Source organism: Diuraphis noxia, unplaced genomic scaffold (assembly GCF_037042655.1).
Source record: "Diuraphis noxia isolate RWA-SAM2 unplaced genomic scaffold, SU_Dnox_SAM2 contig0005, whole genome shotgun sequence".
NCBI lineage: Eukaryota > Metazoa > Arthropoda > Insecta > Hemiptera > Aphididae > Diuraphis > Diuraphis noxia.
The window spans coordinates 29,042,672-29,052,635 of record NW_028301715.1 but is presented as its reverse complement, the minus strand read 5'-3'; the positions used below and the strand labels follow the sequence as shown (position 1 = coordinate 29,052,635).

The 9,964-nt window shown below is 26.8% G+C and overlaps 1 protein-coding gene across 1 annotated transcript in view; it reads right to left on the bottom strand.

Annotated features, from left to right (window-relative positions):
* The window catches only part of LOC107162399 (octopamine receptor beta-1R-like), a 118,565-nt gene that overhangs the window by 13,971 nt on the left and 94,630 nt on the right, over nucleotides 1–9,964 (bottom strand). The window lies entirely within an intron of this gene.

The following is a 9,964-nucleotide window of genomic DNA, read 5'->3' as shown; positions in this document are numbered from 1 at the left end:
TTTTTTTTATATATATAGGTAAAGAATGTTCATTAAATATCTCTGAATTATAGTTAGTACTCAATTACGAATAACTATTTTGTGTAATAACAACATTCATCCCCCGCATAATTATTTTAATATTATAAATATTTTCTAAAAATAGTGAGTGGTTTTTAGGTTACTTATAGTTACTACTCTATAGTATTACCCTGGTATTAAAATAAAATGTACTAATTAGTCATATGTTACTTTATTCTTAATTATATATTGATTTTTGTTTTTTTGTTTTTGTGGTGCTGTTCTATAGTTTCATATATTATTATACAATATTTATATTCTTTGAAACATCTGACGTTCGGCTTAAGCATGGTAGTATGTATGTGAATCATTTTTATTTTTATTCTTGTCTCGTAAAAATATACATCTGGAATTTTGATTATCGTCAATCAACAAAGTCAACCTTTTTCGTACGTTAATGATTTCACTTGTCGGGGCACTCGGTCTCTGAGGGATTGCCCTGCACCCTTCTCGATGCCTTGTAAATCAAAAGTCTCCTTCTTTTTAGCACGAAAGTCTGCAATGATTAGATCTCACGATAAACAATAATTGTGGTTTCAGCGTATACTCCACATACTATATAAGTGTGTTAAATACATTTTTATAGAACAATTGCGTTTTCAATGTATAACACTATCTGCAGTGTTATTGTTTTTGCATTTGAATTTATATATAAAAATGCCTTTTAACGTGTTTACAAAAAAAATTATCGTGTTTATATATCATTTAGGACACTATTTTTATTTGCGCTTGTACAGGTAAAAATATAGAAACCTATACACATATTTGATCGAATGTTATTACAAGCAATAATATGTTGAATAGTTCTATAGTTGTTTTATACTTGAAAAATTGTTCATTATCATTATTTTTAAATCATTTATTCGGAGCTTTTTTTTTATAGCATGTAACGGAATTTGTAGCCCATCAAATGAAAAAAAAAATTAATTACCTCATTATTCACCTTAAATCGTAGAAAAATATAACACCGGGAACACTTACGAACCTCATTTGATGGCCTAGACTGCGAAAGAAATTCTATAAAATACTGACAGTTTACGCAAGCAATTACTTACACTTTCTCTGTTATATCCATCGTAAATAATTTAACACTCCTAGAATTTAACTTTAGTGAAATATGGCGCTTAAGTCATATAATATAAGACACATCCGTTATTGTATTTATCATTTTGCGGTTTCAGATATTTTTATGATAGTTTTTGTATGACGGCGATGATGTTATGATAAATCTTTAAATTTATAGCAAAATAATAATTGCTAAACTACTGTAAGTATGTAGATATAGCATAGCTGTTATATTATATAAAATATGTTATAGTATAGTATTATAATATGAACTGTCCCTTAACTGCTTAATAAGGAAATTAATTAATTGTGAGAAACATTTTTTAATTTTTAAAATGTGCATTTATTTCATTATAAGTTATAACATCAGATATAAAAATAACATTTCATTTTAATGAAGTATAATATTATAAGTGAAGAAATCTTTTTTTTTATTTACAGAATCCACTTAATAGTAATTTTAGTTGTCATAAGCGTGGAATGAAAGTAAAAAAAGTGTTATTCAAAATATAAATATTTCTAAGGATCTTTGATTATTTTTCGTATGTACCTTGTGGAACGCAATATTACGTTTAGGATGTTAGTGTAAAATTGATTACGGTAGTTTGTTTTGTCTAAGGTTATAATTTTAACAAAAGCAGCTACGTTTACGTTTCATATTATCTTTAAAGCCATACAAAGGATGTTTGTCTTTGCATAATGATTGTTAAACAACTGTACCGAGCAAAACACCTCCATTAAATTACATATATTATTAAGTGTGTGCTTATGAGTAAGAATATTATGTGGATCCCGTGGGTTTATATTTTTATAATTATATGTTATTATAATATGTCAGGTATTTTCATGATATCACAATTTATGATGGCCTTTGTGGTCCACGCCTCACAGCAATAGAAATTAATTATATAGTATGAAGTATTTAATAAGAACGCAATATTAATGATAGAAATATACAAAGCGTGTACAAAAAAAAAAATAATTCAAATTTAATGATTTAATGTAAAATTTTTTAAGCATGGTGGATGCCAGGAATTTCCGGTGGCTTCCCTCCGTATTTTGGCAATGGAGCTTTTTTTATCGTTGACGCAATGATTCCTTGACAACTTTTTCTATATAGGATCCCTTTTAAATTTCTCTGTAGGCAAAAATTACCTATTTACTTATGGTTATAAAATATCAAATAATCTTGTACATAATATTATTAAATAAAATCAATTTTATTTTTGTATTATTTAAATTAAAATCTGATTGCTAAAGATGATTTTTTTTTAATTGCAAGTTGAATATTGAATGAATTGTTAAACAGGCTTACTTTTAATTTATACAGGGTGATTATAAGTTAGTAATTTAGTACATTATTTAATTAGTTTTAAAAAATATTCTATTACGATTATTTAATCTAAAGGTCGAATATTGTATTTATTTTTTAATTCACAAAAACAATTAATAATAGGACTAAAAGGGGGGTAGTTGGTGAATCGGTAATTGCAATTAAAATCTATTTGTTAATTCATACATACAAATAATATTGAAAGTTTTTTTTTTTTAATGGTTTGAACTTTTTGAATACTTTAAATAAATTGTTTTCAGTTCATTAAATACAAAATGGTTTAAAATCGTGTACAAAACGTTAAATGTTGTATATTATATTAGTAATAAAAATAATATTCATAAATCCGTATTAAAGTTGAATATTTGAACTTTAAGATACACATATTCAGTGAAATATTAGATATAATAACCAATAATCGTTATTTAATTATTTTGTCGTAACCATAAGCTATAGTAAATAAATAATTATGTAACTCCGAGCAAAGTAAGCAAGCTATTATTATAGTTTTTTTATTTTATTATTTTTTACCTACTTAAAAATTGTATAGCATAGTAAACCGTAAATTAATTATTCTGTGTATAAAATATACGAATAAACAGTATAATATTAATCATTTATACATGTTTATCATTAGTTTTTTGTCTGAAATTTGAAACAAAAAATAGATTTAATCTGAAAAAATGTTTTTTACTTTTTTTTAAATTAAGATAAGTTATCTAAGCCATTGGCTGACAATTATTGTCTAGGTAAAACATATTATTTACTGTTTATGTACACCAGTACACCACCAGAAACTTCAAAATTGAAAACAAGAAGTTTAAGGTTTAAAATAGACGATTTTGTGATATTATCGTTTCCATTTTATCCAATATTCTAAGTGTTCTAATTTTTTTTCTGACTGTATTCAAAATGTAGTATTATAATAAAATTGTTTTATGGACATTCTGTATGATACAATGTTAATGTGATAGATAGCAATAAATGGCGTTATAAATCATTTTTATCTGATTTCCGAATTTCTTTAAAAACCGGATGTAAAAAAATATATGTTATGTACAAAAATCTTTAATGGCAGATAAAATTTAAAACAAAAATGTATTTGAGCAGTAATATTATTCCGCCGATAACCAAATTTTCGCAGCACAGAACTTTCCGGCGTAATAATATTATTATACATTTGAAAGTTTAAACTTTGTACTTCATGAGTGTTATAATAATCGGAATACACAGTAAACATTAATAACGATCAAAAGGTTAAGTCCCTATATGTATTTTTTATTGCTGTCGAAGCATGGAACTTATTTTCTTCGAAAAATTTAGAAAAATTTAGTTTTTTAAAATATATTACGCAGTACCTATATTTAGTCCACGTGAGATAAGATTAAAATGGTACACGTTTTGTATTCAATATTGTATATTTTATAACATTGTAAATGGACAGTTTTTTTCGCGAAATTGTTTTTCACCACTGATATAATAATAATAATATGTTTCATCGCCCGCAAATTCAATCACTATACTACACGACTCGATCCGTCCGCTATCGCAATAACAAATCGTTGGCATGAGAGGCCTTTGCTGATCGCGCAGTGATTCGGCGGTGTGCATAATCAATATTGCTGGATTATGTTATGCGACGACGACAACGACGGCAGCGGTGTCTCCCTATCGGTGTTTTTTTCTGCCTCTACAAAAATCGAGTGATGCTCTACAATACTGCAGCGATCTGTTGAGGTTTTACGACATACTTACACGTAACATAATATAATATTTAGAAAGGTAGCGTTCATGGATGCGAATCAGTTTATCCGTTTCCTTTGTCGTTTTGATTATAAATTATTTGTTTGAAGTTTAATGAACTTCCTTTTTCTGAGGCGAACATACCGATCGAACGTTTCATAAATAATAAATAAATAAAAAATGGTGCAATAAAATGAGAACATAACCTGAACGACACCAGCTCATTTTATTCAAACGCATAAAATAATGAAAATTAGTTTTCCAACTATTGATCTGATGGCCACTAATGATGAACGATATAGGTTTTAGTTTCAAATACGATGAACGCAATACTATACTACCTACGAGATAATAAGGGAGGTTTCAATAAATTGTATTGCTGCGAACGATGCTGTAAAAATTATGTATCGCAAATAGAAACTATGTCTTACAATTATATCTTTAATGTATAAATATAGATTAATAGTTAAACCAATGTTGGATTTAATTAATAAACTACGCAGTTATATTTTGTCATTCGAAATTTCGAATTCAATAATAATAGCATTCGATTTTCTTGGATTATCTTGCAAGACAAAGGATAGAGTCTCTGGAGGTCAATATTAATTTTTTTATTACTTAATAAATTTATAGAAAAAAATGATTTAATATACTTTATTTACCTACTATTATTATTCCAAGGAAAAGATTAAAATCGGTGCTAATTGTTTACCTTGTTTTTTTTATTTAGTTCAACTTAAGTTTTAAAATATCTCACCATTTTTAAATTATTCAAATAAAATTAGTAAATATTATTAACATTTTATGCCAAAATAAATAATTATAGATTATCTGTATTGAATATGAAACCAAATGTAAATAATTACAAAAGTTTTACAATTGATACATATTTTTGATATTTGATATACATTTTTTATGGGGTTGGCCTATATTATTCTAGATTGACTAATATTTATGCAATAATTATAGGTATTGTGGCCTGGTGAGGTGCGGTCGTATGATCAATTTTCAGAAACGTACTGACCGCAGTTGCTAGCTATCGGATGGGTGACCACCCTGGATTTTCAGCAACGGCCTCTGCGTTCCCAAATATTTACCATTATCCTTGGTGGCAGAGATCCTCATTGGACCATCCCTTGTCTCCAGCGACACACGAAATAGATCACACGTGTGGCGCCACATTGTCACAAATACGTATGAGTTTCTACGTGACCAAACAATGCAAATCGTTCCTTTCCTCAGTAATTAATATTATTTATGTCTGCGTGCGACAACTCGACTGTTATTTATTTTATTGAATATTTAAACAACATACAATCATGATATGTGAGCATATCATTACAATTATTGATCCGATAAATTGTTATAAGATATGTCATGAACGAATTGCTTATTAATGAATAAAAAATCCCATATCAGTTATTATTTAGTTCTCATAATATTATATTGTCATTATTATACTTGTAAAAGATAATAATATACATTTTCAGTTGATTGTGAAGAGAATGCACCTCATTTGAAACGGACAGAATAAAATGATAACATGTTTTTTTGTGCGGTCAAGTATGTTTATGAAAAATGTGTACCCTCACTAATTGACCCTCAGTTCAAATGATAAATGTCTTGCGAAAGAAGTAGAGGGGCGAGTAGGTGACAGGTGAAACGTATCATTTCGAGTGGACTTTAGTTCACGATGTGTATATTTCTTCGGGAGTTTGGGCACTTACTCGGGTGAGTCCAATTATTACTACGGACAAAATGACGGCCCTTGCAGTTTTGTATGTAAACTAGACTTCCAAGTCAACAAAAACGGTGTCGGATAAAAATTAAATTGAAAAGTGAAATTGTATATTATCTAGTCACAAGTACTATGTATTACTTACATATTCAGTTGTTTTTAATTTTAAAATCATGCTGTATGTGAACTTTAAAAAAATGTTTATTGAGTTTTGAACCAATTTTTTTCGAAGCTTAAAAAGACTATATATTTTTTTTAAATGAAAATGTTTTTTGAAGAATAATATTTAAATTTTTAAATTCTATATTATTTATTAAATTATTTTAATATCATGATACCAATGAGTTTATATTAATTTTGTAGTATTTATTCATATCTCACAAAACTATTAAAAGTGTTAATCGATAATCGTTTTTTCTAACGATCTTGCTTGAAAATATTTTACCATCCCACTCTTAAAAAATATGAATTACCAATTTCTTAAAAATATTCTTTACACTACTTAAACTTTATACTTAAAATATTTTTTCCTGTAAGGTATCACTTAACCTTATTTTTTTTATAGTCATAATATGTATTCGACACATTTAAAACGTTTTCAGTGCAATTTGTCGAGAACAATCATTTTATGTGTAAAAATGTCCAAAAAAAAAACGGAAAATACCTTTGACGTTGTATAATGATTGGTGCCTAAGGTGCTTTTGATGGATTTTTTGATAGCTTTGAATGGCTGTTGCATATTTTGGAAAAAAAATTTGAACTAGATTTTTTAACTATTTTAAATTCTACGATTTCTTCTTTGTGTAATGTTGCTTGAGGCGACATACAAAATGAAGTTCATTATGATTTTTGAAATTTTTTCCTTAAATCAGTCCATTATTTTATTCTTGATATGTATTACATTTAATAAAAACAACTTTAAATTGTACCATATACGATATCAGTTAGAAATATTATGATGACTTTATGACCACGTAATATTTAAATGAATCTATCATATGAGGTATTTTATATCTTTTTAGTTGTATTTATTTTATTTCTAATGAATGTCAATTTTTAATGGATTTTTTTTTCATTATTGTTTATTAGAGCCTCAAATACTATACTACGTTATTGGCTTACAATATTTAAAACAGTAGTACATAAGTTTACATCATGAAACTAAATATAACAGTATGTAATTTTAAAATAGGAATGGAAGAATAATTTATTATTGAGGATAAGTGTTGGGTTCTAAAACTTTTTATCATTTATTTAAATATACACAATCTGTAAATAATATTTTGCAATAAGGGTATGTGATGGAGGTGACATGGCTTGAGTGGTAGGAGATAAGAAGCAGCCCATTGGAGGCACTTAAGGTTGGGATGTTAGGCTAGGATTTTAATATGCTAGCAAAAAGAGGGAGTGGGATTATAAAATTAGGGATGGTAGAGGTGTATACAATTTTAGATAAGTAGGTCACGACATCAGGTACGTTTAAGACGCCTTCTGGGCTCACCAGGAATAGCGTTGGTGGATAACTCGGAAATCAGGGGATTACAATGGCTGTGGATCTTGGAGTGTGTGCGTTTGTAGAAAGTTTTTGCGACGTTTTGGACTGTTGGAATGGCTAGATCTCTATGTAGAGTGTTGTTAGATACATGGTAGGGGGCTTTGGTTTTTGGCGGAGATATTTTGATTAGAAGACTTATATTTGGTTCAAGTTGGACTTTTTGGCTGCACACCAGAGTTGAATACCGTAAGTCCAGATCGGTTTGAGTAGGAGTTTTTATAGTAGCTTGTTTTTTAAGTTGTTGTGTTGTGATTGTGAGGAGATAACGTAATTGGCGAGAACGATTATTTAAGGCGAGTCTTTTGTTGTGGGTGTGAGTTGCCCAAGTTAACCTGTGGTCTAAATGTAGACCTAGGTTCTAAAACTTAATCGATTTTATAGCAGTCTGTTGCATTTTTTTACTATAATATACGTTATAACATATACCATATTATTTCTATTGAATATTAAAATTTATAAAAATAGTTTACTGTATTTATCTTGTATAGTATAAATAGACTTTATATTGTACTATAATAATACTCTATATTATAGAGTATTATTTGTTAATTGTTTACGAATTTAATCCCACAAATCTGTCCAAAATACTATTCGGTTTTAATAGTTTTTTTGTGAGTAGAATAATAGATTTCATATTATTTATTTCTAATTATCTTGGCAAAATTTCAAGTTTTCAAAGTACAGTAATTAGGTAATGGGACGTTAGGATCTTTTCTAATTGCATTAAATAACAACAACGGTTAAAAAAATAATAGGTCAAATTAATATTTAATATATGGAAACTTGATTATCTTTGTAAAATGTATTATTGTCCATTAGCACTAGGGTATATTGTATTAGATAGATACCTATTAATATTGAAGGGATGTTGTTCATAAAAGTATAATTACAGATTATAGATCTATGTAGGCAGATATCAGTCTGACACACAATAGTGTTAAGGTAGAGGTTATTATTAATGCATTTCACATTTATTATTTAGGAGAAGTAATGCTAACGTGGTTCCTTCTCTGGCTCTTGATACAAAAGGAAAAAAAACAAAAAACATTGGTTTATTTATTTTTTTAAGTATGAAATTTTTTTTTGTTCTGGGAATTCGAAATATATTTTGATAAGAAACAATTGTTGAAATACTCATTATATATTTTTTAACACAATAAATATATATATGTTCTAAAGTTGTTTGGAATAACTTATTCCATTTACACTGATCGTCTTTTATTGATCTAGCACACGGTATGTTGCAACTAACATTATAATAGGTTTTTTTTTCAGTAAAAAGTCATATTTAATGTGATTTAGTGATGTTAATTTGAACATTATATAAAGCTAATAATCATTGTTAATTTAACCACGATGTATATAATATAATTGTCGAGCTGTAATAGTTGATACTAAAAGCTAATAAAAAAAAAATTTATTAAGGAGTAAATAAAATATAATATTAGTAATGATTATTTATTTATTAAATTTTTTATTCACCTATGAAATCCAGCAATCAGAAGGTAACCAGTTTTAAAAAGTGTATAATTTTCTTTATCGTTAGTAAAATTAATTTTGAATACTTATATTATTTTTGAGTAAAAAACGATCGAAATCATAACTGATTTCAAACGATTCTTATGTATAGTCAATTATTATTGTATTGTGAATTGTATATAATAGTACCTGGTACGACCTATTATATGTACTTGAATAATTTATCAAACGTACACTACATCATATATTTTATATACCTATCTAGTTTAAAATTAATTTTAAAATTTAAATTCCTATATATTATTTTTAATACTGTGAATTGGACAATAACAATTATTAATATAAGCAAATGTGCACCATAATTATTATGTTAACATACTTAATTATCTATGTTACTACATTATCATCAAGTTATTTTTATAATATATTAAATGCAATATCGAATGGGTATTCGAATTCATAAATCACTTAGGTTTCTATGAAAATTATTTTACTGGCTATTGATAGTGTTTAAATTTTAAATTTTTTTAAATTAACACTATCATATATCAATTAATGGTCGAAAAACATATTTTAATGTTCTTTAAAATAATATTATTGGGATATATAACATATAACACAAATCAATCCGATTACAAATTTATAGTTAATAATTTAATATAAGGTACATTAAAAATTTACTATTCTTTACTTAGTTATCTACAAACAATCGGAATTATACAAACTTAGCAAACACTTTAATTGCATTCAATTTAAAAATATAGGTAATTATTGTAAATATTCAAAGACCCGTAACATTATTTAATACAAAATAATTGTTTGAAAAAGGATAACTGCCAACTGGATACTGAAAATATGTTATGTAAACAGAAAAAAAAGCTTAAACCATGTTGGCTGTTACAAGCATAATTATAATATTTAATGCTAATAATTAAATTTTTAATTTCACAAAAAAATTTAATTAATCTTTATATTTTTTTGACGGTAAATA